Genomic DNA, 12,353 nt, shown 5'->3' on the forward strand with positions numbered 1-12,353 from the left:
TGTGAAAAGATACTGTAGTCTGCTATCAAATAAAAGACAACTTCAAGTGGTCAATGGCTAAAGTGTAACACATGAAACATATGGGATACGAGATATTACAGCAATGCATGATCCATGATATTTGGTATCCCCATGCTAAACGATGTTGGAAAGCAAAAGGAAGGGTGCTATTTGGTATAGAAATACTGCGCTCACCCATCCAACTTACCACCATGTCTATTTTAATCCTGGTAAGTTCAAAACCAAGAAACACGGGAGATACCACATATTATAGCCGGTACAGGCCATTATATTTGGTATCCCCATTGTATGCGATGTTGGAATGCAAAAGGAAAGGTGCTATTTGCCTTGGGAATACTGTGCTATTCCAGCCAACATAAGACTATGTGAAATTGAATACTGGTAAATTCTAACCCCAGAAACACAGGAGATACCAGATATTATAGCCGGTATTGGCCATTATATGGGGTATCCCTTAAGGGTACCGGATGTAAAATCTTCTGGGATTCATGTACAAAATCGAAAAAGATACTGTATTCTGCTATATAATAAAAGGTAACTTCAACTGGTGAATGGCTAAAGGTAACCTATGAAACATAGGGGATAAGAGATATTACAGCAATGTGAGAGCAATAATATTTGGTATCCCCATAGTAAACGATGTTGGAAAACAAAAGGAAGGGTTATATTCAGCATATAAATACTGTGCTCACCCATCCAACATAATTGAATGTCAAATTGAATCCTGGTAAGTTCTAACCCAAGAGACACAGGGGATACCAAATATTATAGGCGGTATAAGCAATTATATATGGTATCCTCTAAGGGAACTGGACGTACAATCTTGTGGAGTGATGTAAAAAATGTGAAAAGCTGCTGTAGTATGCCATCAGATAAAAGACAACTTCAAGTGGCCAATGGCTAAAGGGTACACCATGAAACGTAGTGGATACGAGATATTACAGCAATGTGTGAGCCATAATATTTAGTATCTCCTAAGGGAACCGGATGTATAATCTTGTGGAATGATGTAAAATATCTGAAAAAATACTGTAGCCTGCTATCAAATAAAAGACAACTTCAAGTGGCCAATGACTAAAGGGTAACCCATCAAACATGGCGGATACGAGATATTACGGTAAATGCTTAAGCCATAATATTTGGTATCTCCATAGTAAACGTTGTTGGAAAGCAAAAGGGAGGGTGATATTGCGCATAGAAAAACTGTGCTCACCCATCCAACATAAGACCATGTCAAATTGAATACTGGTATGTTCTAACCTAAAAAACATAGGGGATTCCAAATATAATATGTTATGTTTTTCATGATTTATTCAGCGCACGGCTACTCCAAAGAGTGTCCCGGCGCTTCAGGAGACCACAGATAACCAACAAAAGCAAAAAAGACGCCCCTGAAACGCCACCCTAACAATGAAGGGGAAAGAGAACTAGAGCTGAAAAAGCCACGTCTTCAGATTTCGTCTGAAGGACAAAAGATCAGAGTTTTGACGTAGTGAAATGGGAAGGCCATTCCAGAGGCGAGAGGCCATGACCTGGAAAGATCTTCCTCCAACCCGTGTAAGCCTAAATTTGGGGATTAAGGTTAGGGACTGGGAGGAGGATCTTAAAGAACGTTGAGGAATATAAGGCTGAAGTCTTTCTCGTAGGTACGGGGCCCCAATCCCATGAAGGGATTTAAAAAACAAAACCATAGCCTTAAAGTAGATTCTTTTTTTCACTGGGAGCCATTGGAGTGAAGACAGCAATTGAGAGGTATGAGTTCTGGGCTTAGTTAGAAAAATAGCCCTGGCTGCCACATTCTGGATAGTTTGCAGTCCACTTAACAAATACTCGGGGAGACCCAAGTATAAAGAATTCACATAGTCGAGTCTTGACAACACCAAAGCCTGTACCACTGTTTTACGATGCGATACAGGGAGGAGTGGAAGAAAGTTTTTCAACATCTTCAGAATCCCAAAACAAGTACCAGAAACAGATTGGACTTGCGTCTTCATAGAGAGGGCAGAGTCCAATTTAACTCCCAGACTTTTTACAAGTGTCACTTCCGAGAGCGGGGGAGACATATCCATTGGCCACCAGGAAAGCCAAGCTTCATGAGCTTGGGAGCCAAAAAAAATTATCTCTGATTTATCGGAGTTACATTTTAATTGGTTATCATTAAACCATGTAAAAATCTCCCCAAGGCAGTTTTTTATACATTCCCTATCAAACTCCGAACCCTTCTCACTGGTGAAAAACAACTGAGTGTCGTCCGCATATGACACTATTTTGGCTCCATGTTTTTCCGCCAGAAGGGCGAGGGGGGTAATGTACAAATTAAATGGCGTAGGGCTAAGGATAGACCCCTGTGGAACCCCCACATTAAAGGCAGTATTTCAGCTGAAAAAGGGGGTGACCACACCGTTTGCGACCGGTTACTGAGAAAAGATCTCATCCATTTCAAAACCAGGCCTCCAAACCCGCCGCTCTCCAACCTTTGTAATAAAAGTTTATGAGGGACAGTATCGAAGGCCGCGGAGAGATCAAGCAGCACCAAAACTGCACTGCACTGCCCCTATCAAGCACCGTTTTGACAGTCTCGGCCATCTCCAGCAGAGCAGTTTCTGTGCTGAAGTTGGCTCTAAAGCCTGATTGACTGGGATGAAGAAGATTGTTCGCTTCGGAAAAGTTTGTAATAACTTCATTTACAAATTTTTCCAGCACTTTGGCGAAGAAGGGAAGCAAAGAAATCGGCCTATAGTTGCTAACATCGTCGGGGTCGGCCTTAGGTTTTTTTAAAAGGGGTAAAATGTTGGCACTTTTCCAAGCTTGAGGCATAAGGCCGTCCTGCAAAAGAGAATTTAAAATAGTATTCACAGTGGGGTTAATCACTTCTGCAATGGCTGATAGATTTTGAGCAGGACAAGGGTCTGAGGGCGAGCCAGATTTAAGACTTTTCATGATAGAAAGGGACTGATTAAGGCTAACATTAGGGAATTGTATACGACCTACGTCTTGCCTGAAATCCTGTGCCTTATCTTCACAAGGTTTGCTCTTAAAAGAGTTTTGAACGTCCATAATTATATCATGGAAAAAGCTAGCCATCAGTTTGGTCCAATCACTTGAAGGAGTAAACGGGCATCTAATGGAAGAAGGAGAAGAGAAACCTTTCACAATCGTGAAGAGTTCCCAACCTTGCGCACTTTCTTATAGTAATCCTTTAAGGCTTGACTATAGGTGGCTTTATCTGTGGGCCTATAATGCCTACGCCATATCCGTTCCAGATGTTTACAGGCACTTTTACTTGTTTTTAAAGTGATAGTAAACCATGGGGCTGACACTCTAGTAAATTTTTCCACCTTCCTCTTGGGGGGTGCCAGAATCTGAGCCGGATGATTTAGCCAGTTTTCCAGAGATGATACATCTTGTTCAGGCTGACCACACAGCAGGGGAGGGCACAGACCTAAGGCACTCTGAATAGCCTCGGGTGACATCAGATAAAAAGGTCTAAAACTACTCCTGGAAAGAGATTTGCCCGTAGGCCCTACTTTATTTAGCTCTTTCCTGACCTGAAACTTTATTAAGTAGTGGTCTGACCACGTTAGAGCAAGTGGGGCCTCGGATGCGATCTTCACGGAGGACAACACTTGATCCAAAGTGTGTCCTTTTTTGTGAGTGGCTAGTTTGAGGTAAGGGGTAAGATTAAAAATATCCAGAGATTCATACAATTGTATGGTATCAGGGTCCTGTGCCTTATCCATATGAATATTAAAATCGCCCAAAACAAGACACTGGCTATGATTAGCCGCAATGGAAGCAGACAACTGACCTATAGATTCGAGAAATCTATTGGCCGGGCCGGGGGGCCGGTAGATCAGAGCTCCCGCAATCGTTTGATGGGATGAGACATTCAAAAGAAAACCCAAACTTTCTGCACCTTCTAAATCAGGTAGAGCTAGAGAGGTGCAGCTAAAGGAGCTATTAAAAATAATGGCTAAACCGCCACCCCTACCTAAAGGACGATCCTTCCTCATAATCAAATACCTTGCTGGAATAGCATTGGCAATCGTAGGATTAGAGGCTTCGGTGAGCCAGGTTTCAGTTAAAAAAATAACATCAGGGTTAAGGTCAGCTAACATATCATAAATCTGAATCTCGTGTTTCCTCATAGAACGTGTATTTAACAGGAACATCTTTAAATGATTGTCCGTGTGTTCCTGAGCTGACCCTTGCAACGTGGGAGAAGAAATGCCCCCCGGGGATTTCAGATCGAGTTGTGGAATCCAACAGCAGTCTTTGCACCCCGAGACCATCTCACTATTAAGGGCATGTAGGTGTGGACGGCACACGACATACCTGCGGATGTCGTGAAGACCTTGTGCACTGTATTTGATAATGGCACATTGTTTCACCGGTAAATCGACGTCCTGTCATGCCCTGTCCGCCTCCGGGACGCCGACGGGCGCAGACAGGCTTGCCGCAGCGTCGCGTTTAAGTAGTGCCAGCTTGGAAAAACAACTAGACCGCGCCGTCAAAAAGCAGGCGGTGACGGTCCGGAAGCTGGACTGTAATCAAGTCAAATCCCTCTTAGTTTCTTTTCTTTAAAAAAGCCCCACCGTAATGTAACCAGTCAATACGCTTTTCCAAAAAACATAAAACACACAGTATTTCCCAGATGAAAAGAACTTTTTGAAGGTTGTGTCTAAAATCAAATTTTTGTTAAAAAAGTATCACACTAGTAATTAAAAAAGTTTAGCAGCACGAGTAAAGAAATAGTAAGCAGCAAGCAACCGGAGCGAAGAGTTTGTCGGTATCAGGGCTCGCGCGCTCGCGCAGCATCGCGTTTAAGTAGTGCCAGCTTGGAAAAACAACTAGACCGCGCCGTCAAAAAGCAGGTGGTGACGGTCCGGAAGCTGGACTGTAATCAAGTCAAATCCTTCTTAGTTTCTTTTCTTTAAAAAAGCCCCACTGTAATGTAACCAGTCAATACACTTTTCCAAAAAACATAAAACACACAGTATTTCCAAGATAAAAATAACTTTTTGAAGGTTGTGCTAAAATCAAATTTTTGTTAAAAAAGTATCACACTAGTAATTTAAAAAGTTTAGCAGCACGAGTAAAGAAATAGTAAGCAGCAAGCAACCGGAGCGAAGAGTTTGTCGGTATAGGCCATAATATATGATATCACCTATGGGAACCGTACGCACAATCTTGTGGAATTATGTACAAAATGTGAAAAGATACTGTAGTCTGCTATCAAATAAAAGACAATTTCAACTGGTCAATGGCTAAAGTGTAACCCTGAAACATAGGGGATACGAGATATTGCAGCAATGCATGAGTCATAATATTTGGTATCCCCATGCTAAACAATGTTGGAACGTAAAAGGAAGGGTGCTATTTGGCATAGAAATACTGCGCTCACCCATCCAACTTAACACCATGTCTAATTTAATCCTGGTAAGTTCTAAACCAAGAAACACGGGGATACCACATATTATAGCCGGTATAGGCCATTATATTTGGTATCCCCATTGTAAGCGATGTTGGAAAGCAAAAGGAAAGGTGCTATTTGCCTTGGGAACACTGTGCTAATCCATCCAACATAAGACTATGTGAAATTGAATACTGGTAAATTCTAACCCCAGAAACACAGGGGATACCAGATATTATATCTGGTATAGTCCATTCTATAAATGTAAATGTGCAGGAATTGATATAGCGCAAATCACCAAGCGGTCTCTAAGCGCTTGCTTAGGGAACCCGTCCTGGTATTCCCCTGTGAGATTACCCGGCAGGGCATCCGCAAGGTGAAAGCCAGGCATCCCGCCGCGAGGGGCCCATGTGGAGATTAAGCAAGCTATTGCCCAGAGTCGCAGAGTGTGAACCCATGAGTCGAGTATGCACTGGAGCGAGAATTATCAAGTCTATGGACATTTATGGACTCAAGACCCAGCCGAGCCGGGAATTGAACCCTGGTCCCGGGCTGACCTCTGCTTCCAGGTCTGCCTCCTCTAACCAGTGAGCCACACTTCTCCACGGGGTATCCCTTATGGGTACTGGATGTAAAATCTTCTGGGATTCAAGTACAAAATCGGAAAAGGTACTGTAATCTGCTATATAATAAAAGGTAACTTCAACTGGTGAATGGTTAAAGGGTAACCTATGAAACATAGGGGATAAGAGATATTACAGCAATATGTGAGCCATAATATTTGGTATCCCCATAGTAAACGATGTTGGAAAACAAAAGGAAGGGTTATAATCAGCATATAAATACTGTGCTCACCCATCCAACATAAGAGAATGTCAAATTGAATCCTGGTAAGTTCTTGTCAGATTCAGTGCTCTTCTCAAAACGCTCAGGAGCAGAATGTCGCAAGTTCCCAATGCCCCTCCCAGCTTTCTGGGCAACACGCTCTTTTGACGCGAGTACGCCCAAGAACCCTAAGGGGGAAAGGGGATGGGACAGAGAAGAGACAGTCACTTAGCGTCTTTTTCTTTCTTCTGTATTGACGCTCCTCTATCTTCTTTTGGGGTGGACAGATGAGTTTATACTGTAAAAGAAGTTATCACGTTAGTATTTGGCCTTTTCTATCTCTACTCTCTCTCCTATTCTATATCGTTGTGTATTCTCCTTTTCTCAGCATACCTACCCTGTCTACAAGTGACCTTCTTCTGCGGTGCTATAACTAGAGGTATGAGAATGTGTTAGTTTTCTATTTTACCTTATCCCTATTCTTCTTTTTATTTTCTACAGAAAACTCTTACCCAAGATGCAACGAATATTGCCTCAACTGGATTCTGAGTTGGTGAGTAGATTTTCTTTTTTAACTTCTCAAGTTTCTTTCTGTCAAGAATTATCTCCACCTTATATTTTAATTTCTAATGAGTCTCTGCGCTCTGTAGACTTTTTCTGGTAGACTCAATCTAAATAAACTTAATGCCACACAACTTCCTCTAAACTTAGCTCAAGTTCTCATTTTAACTCTTCAGGACAGTAAGAAATCAATTAAGAAGTGCTATTTTATACAGGAGGGTTGCGTCGTCTAACTGCTTGTGCTGACTCTGAGAACCTCTGCTTACTTGCGGATATTAAACAAACGCTGCTCACAGCCAACTGAACTAATTATACTAACGCTGCTCGCAGTCAACTGGATTTACTATATACACGGTAATATTTAATCCTGTGCTGACTGTGCTCTCGTCGTTTGCCTTACTCAACGCAGACCAATACTTTTGCTTCTGTTATTACTGTTCCTCTTGCGCATGCCTGCCAAATAAAACGCTTCCCGAATTGAAGCGCATGCACTCCCACAAATAGAACAGTCTTACCTGTGCTCTGAGCCAGGAAACTTGAATTCTGGAAATGCGCAACGAAATTAGTTCCCTCACTAACTTCGCGACACATAACACGGTGACCTTCTCTCCTCATTACATTGGTGAAGTGCGCCACTCCAACCGCCTGACACCTGGATACTGATGATTACTGTGAAACACTAGAGCGCAAACCTGCTGCTCACTCGTTCCTATTTTAGCGGCCATTTTAGACTCTGATCTGTTTTTAGTTTGGTTTAAAGTACAGCGTTTTTTCTTTTGGCTGCTGGGTCGTAGGACATTAATCCTAACAGTAAGTTTATTTTTTGTATATGGCCTGACAGTCCTGACAGTACCCCCCCTCAAAGAACGTCCTCCCAATTTGGGCTTATTTGGAAATCTCTTATGAAATTTCTTAACTAATCTAGGCGCATGAATGTTTGTAGATAATTCCCAAGATCTTTCCTCAGGCCCATCGTTCTTCCAGTCCAACAAATAGCACAACTGTCCTTTTCGTATTTTAGAATCTAATACTTGCTGTACCTCAAACTCTTCTCCCACTTCTGTTTGGATTGGTTTTGGGTTTTTTTTAACTCGTAAATCTTTTGACACCTTTTTTAATAAGGAGACATGAAACACCGGGTGCACCCGCAAACCTTTAGGCAACCTCAACTGATAATTTACTGCACTTAATTTTTTCTCAACCACATAAGGGCCTACAAATCTTGGCTGCCATTTTCTGACTCCCTTAAGTCTAAGATTCTTTGTGTTTAACCACACCTTATCTCCTGCTTGTAAGTCTGGCTCCTTCCTTCTTTTCCTATCTGCATAAAACTTATAACTTTCCTTTGCCTTGGTTAAATTTTCAGTGGCTAACGTATGCACTTGTGTCATGTGTTCAACTAAATCAGTTACTGCAGGTACATCTACCTCCTGGAAATTTAGAGATTGGTGTCTTCCTGTGTTTAGATAAAATGGTGAGTAACCTGTAGACATGTTTTTTGCATTGTTGAGCGCAAACTCCGCCGCCCACAGATAGTCCGGCCAATCTCCCTCCTGCTCTAACACACACAATCTTAGGTACTGCTCTAATTCTTGATTGGTGCATTCTGTTTAACCATCAGTTTCTGGGTGGTAACTAGTAGTATACCGGGAGTCAATACTCAGTTTCTTAGTAAAGGTCTTCCAAAAATGGGATAAGAATTTGGAACCTCTGTCTGATATCAAAACCTTAGGTATTCCATGGGCTCGAACTATGTTTTGACTAAAAGTATGTGCCAAGGTTGCTGCCGTGGGGATTCCCTTTAAAGGTATAAAATGGGCCATTTTAGTAAATGCATCTACACACACCAATATAGTATAAAAACCCTTACTAGATGGTAGATCAACTATTAAATCTAAGGTTATGGTGTGCCATGGGTATGGTGGAGTAGGCAGGGGCTGCAGTAGCCCCTTGGGAGCTTGCCTTTCCAGCTTTCCCCTAGCGCAGATCTCACAAGTGGTTACATATTGCCGTACATCCTTTATCATACTTGGCCACCAAAAACGTCGCCTCACTAGGTCTTCAGTCTTCGTTATTCCCTTATGACCTGCCAATATGTCATCGTGGCTTTCTTTCAAGGCCTTTTGCTGCATTTCTGGTGTCGGCAGGTAAAGAGCTCAATGATGATACGGTAAACCTTCCCGAATCTCTCGCCCAGAATCTTCTTTCACCCATTTTTCTATTTCTTCCAACGACATTGAGGCCTGATTTCTGTTTTCCTGCGACTCTCGCAAAACTGCTCCAATCACCTTTTCAACAGGTATGATTGTCTGGGTCTTGACCTCTTCCAATACTTCTTCAGTTCCTCTTTTAGATAAGGAGTCTGCCTTACCATTTTGTGCACCAGGACGATAGGTAATGATGAAGTCATAGTCTGCGAAATATAGCGACCACCGTAATTGTCTTGGAGTTAAGGTTCTAGCTGAATTCAAAAATTTCAAATTTCGATGATCAGTATAGACTGTTACCACATGCCTAGCTCCCATCAAATAGTGTCTCCACTCCTTGAAAGCATCTTTAATGGCTAATAACTCTTTCTCGGTGATGGTGTAGTTGACTTCCGCTGCAGTTAGCTTCCTAGAACGGTGAGCCACCGGGTGCAGTTGTCCTGTAGACTTATGTCTATGGGATAACACTCCTCCCAAAGCCCAATTGGAGGCATCAGTTTCTACAAAAAATGGTTCTGATGGATCGGGATGAAGTAATATTGGCGCTGTGGTGAAATCCTTCTTTAGTTGGTTAAATGACTCTTCTGCTTCCTTAGTACACTCAAACCTGACACCCTTCTTTAGTAACCTTGTCATGGGAATCAGCTTCTGAGAACATTTTTGAATAAACCTCCTATAGAAATTAGCGAATCCTATGAAACTTTGAATTTCTTTCACTGACTTCGGAGATTCCCATTCCAACACTGCCTTGATCTTGTTGTCGTCCATGGTTACTCCACTAGGAGTTAGCACAAAACCCAAAAACTCCACAAAGGTAACACTAAAGGCATATTTCTCTATCTTAACAAATAAACTGTGCTCTCGTAGTTTCTCCAGGACCTTTTTAACATGTTCTTCATGTTCTTCTATGGTGTTCGAGTAGATTTGTATGTCATCTATATACACTAATGTATTCCGATCAATGAATTCTTTCAACACATCATTGGTGAAATGTTGAAAGGCGGCTAAGGCATTGCATAAGCCATACGGCATTACTTGATATTCAAAGAGGCCATGCTTAGTCCTAAATGCCGTCTTCCATTCCTCTCCTTCTCGAATTCGGACTAGGTCCCCTCTCAAATCCAATTTGGTATAAATTTTAGCTTCTTTCACCTGAGCCAATAATACAGAGATCAAGGGCAAGGGATATCGATTTTTTATGGTTATCCTATTTATTGCCCTATAGTCTATGCAAGTTCTCAATTCTCCACTTTTTTTCGGAATGAAAAAGAGTGGTGAAGAGACTGGGGATTGTGACGTCTTATAAATCCGTTCTCTAGATACTTTCGTATATCCTCCTTCAGATGTTCATCTTCTCTCCTCATCTTTCACTTTGAAGGAAATCAATCTCTAAAACTAGATCAATTAAAGCTGAAATCTCTGTGGGCCGATTGGGTACTTGTGCTAATGCATCCTTTAATTTGTCCTTTAAACCTCGATAAAACACAGCTGCTCTTTTGTTCTCCGGCCATTCAGTTTCTACAGCCAACTTATTAAACTGAGCCAAATAGGCTACCAGATCTCGACTGCCCTGTTTAATTTCCAATAACTCATTGTCTGTTGCCTGTGAAACTCTTCTCCTGTCAAAAATTCGAAGAAATTCTTTCTTAAATTCATCCAAACCATATAATATCGGAGCATTGCTGGTCACCAGAGGCATAGACCAAGATGCTGCATCTCCACTTAAGTAAAACAAGATGAATGCCACTCGGGACTGCGCATCGGGGAAAAGTGCCGGACGACACATGAAGTGTAATGTGCATTGTGTCAAAAACACTTGTGCCCTTTGGGAATCTCCACTAAATCGTTCAGGGGGCGCCAAGGGAATTACGGGTGACAAAGAATGAATTACTTGTGTCGTTACTTTTGGTTGGGAAACTGGAGCGTCGCTAGGGTTCCCTTCAGGATAGACCGAATATCTTAAACTTGGGCCAGACACTAGACTACTCATTTTAAGGTTAAATCTGTAGTTTCTTTTCTCAACTCCCTGTTCTCCTCTCTAACTGAAATGAATTCCCTTTGGATACCCTCTAGGACTTCTCCTAATTTCTTTAAATCCAAACCTTCCACCATTCTGCTCAGGTGCGAATTAAAACGTGGGCACTTCACTCTGTCAGATTCAGTGCTCTTCTCAAAACGCTCAGGAGCAGAATGTCGCAAGTTCCCAATGCCCCTCCCAGCTTTCCGGGCAACACGCTCTTTTGACGCGAGTACGCCCAAGAAGCCTAAGGGGGGAAAGGGGATGGGACAGAGAAGAGACAGTCACTTAGCGTCTTTTTCTTTCTTCTGTATTGACGCTCCTCTATCTTCTTTTGGGGTGGACAGATGAGTGTATACTGTAAAAGAAGTTATCACTTTAGTATTTGGCCTTTTCTATCTCTACTCTCTCTCCTATTCTATATCGTTGTGTATTCTCCTTTTCTCAGCATACCATACCCTGTCTACAAGTGACCAATGCTCCTCTTCTTGTATCAGGTGTTGTCTTGGTGTTATATTCTTCTGCGGTGCTATAACTAGAGGTATGAGAATGTGTACGTTTTCTATTTTACCCTATCTCTATTCTTCTTTTTATTTTCTACAGAAAACTCTTACCCAAGATGCAACAAACATTGCCTCAACTGGATTCTGAGTTGGTGAGTAGATTTTCTTTTTTAACTTCTCAAGTTTCTTTCTTTCAAGAATTATCTCCACCTTATATTTTAATTTCTAATGAGTCTCTGCGCTCTGTAGACTTTTTCTGGTAGACTCAATCTAAATAAACTTAATGCCACACAACTTCCTCTAAACTTAGCTTAAGTTCTCCTTTTAACTCTTCAGGACAATAAGAAATCAATTAAGAAACGCTATTTTATACAGGAGGGTTTCGTCGTTTAACTGCTTGTGCTGACTCTGAGAACCTCTGCTTACTCGCGGATATTAAACAATCGCTGCTCACAGCCAACTGAACTAATTATACTAACGCTGCTCGCAGCCAACTGAATTTACTATATACACGGTAATATTTAATCCTGTGCTGACTCTGCTCTCGTCGTTTGCCTTACTCAACGCAGACCAATACTTTCGCTTCTGTTATTACTGTTCCTCACGCGCATGCCTGCCAAATAAAACGCTTCCCGAATTGAAGCGCATGCGCTTCCACAAAGAGAACAGTCTTACTTTTGCTCTGAACCAGGAAACTTGAATTCTGGAAATGCGCAACAAAATTAGTTCCCTCACTAACTTCGCGACACATAACATGGTGACCTTCTCTCCTCATTACATTGGTGAAGTGCGGCACTCCAACGGCC

The 12,353-nt window shown here is 41.9% G+C and overlaps 1 long non-coding RNA gene across 1 annotated transcript in view; it reads left to right on the top strand.

Annotated features, from left to right (window-relative positions):
- Positions 1-11,704, top strand: part of LOC146871487 (uncharacterized) — a 79,289-nt gene extending 67,585 nt beyond the window's left edge. The window contains exons 2-3 of the long non-coding RNA XR_014959564.1: positions 6,761-6,812; positions 11,648-11,704. This is a non-coding gene — a long non-coding RNA (uncharacterized LOC146871487). The remainder of the gene's footprint in view (positions 1-6,760; positions 6,813-11,647) is intronic.
- The last annotated feature ends 649 nt before the right edge of the window (positions 11,705-12,353 follow it).

The sequence above is a fragment of the Triturus cristatus genome, chromosome 1_1 (genome assembly GCF_964204655.1).
Source record: "Triturus cristatus chromosome 1_1, aTriCri1.1, whole genome shotgun sequence".
NCBI classification, from domain to species: domain Eukaryota; kingdom Metazoa; phylum Chordata; class Amphibia; order Caudata; family Salamandridae; genus Triturus; species Triturus cristatus.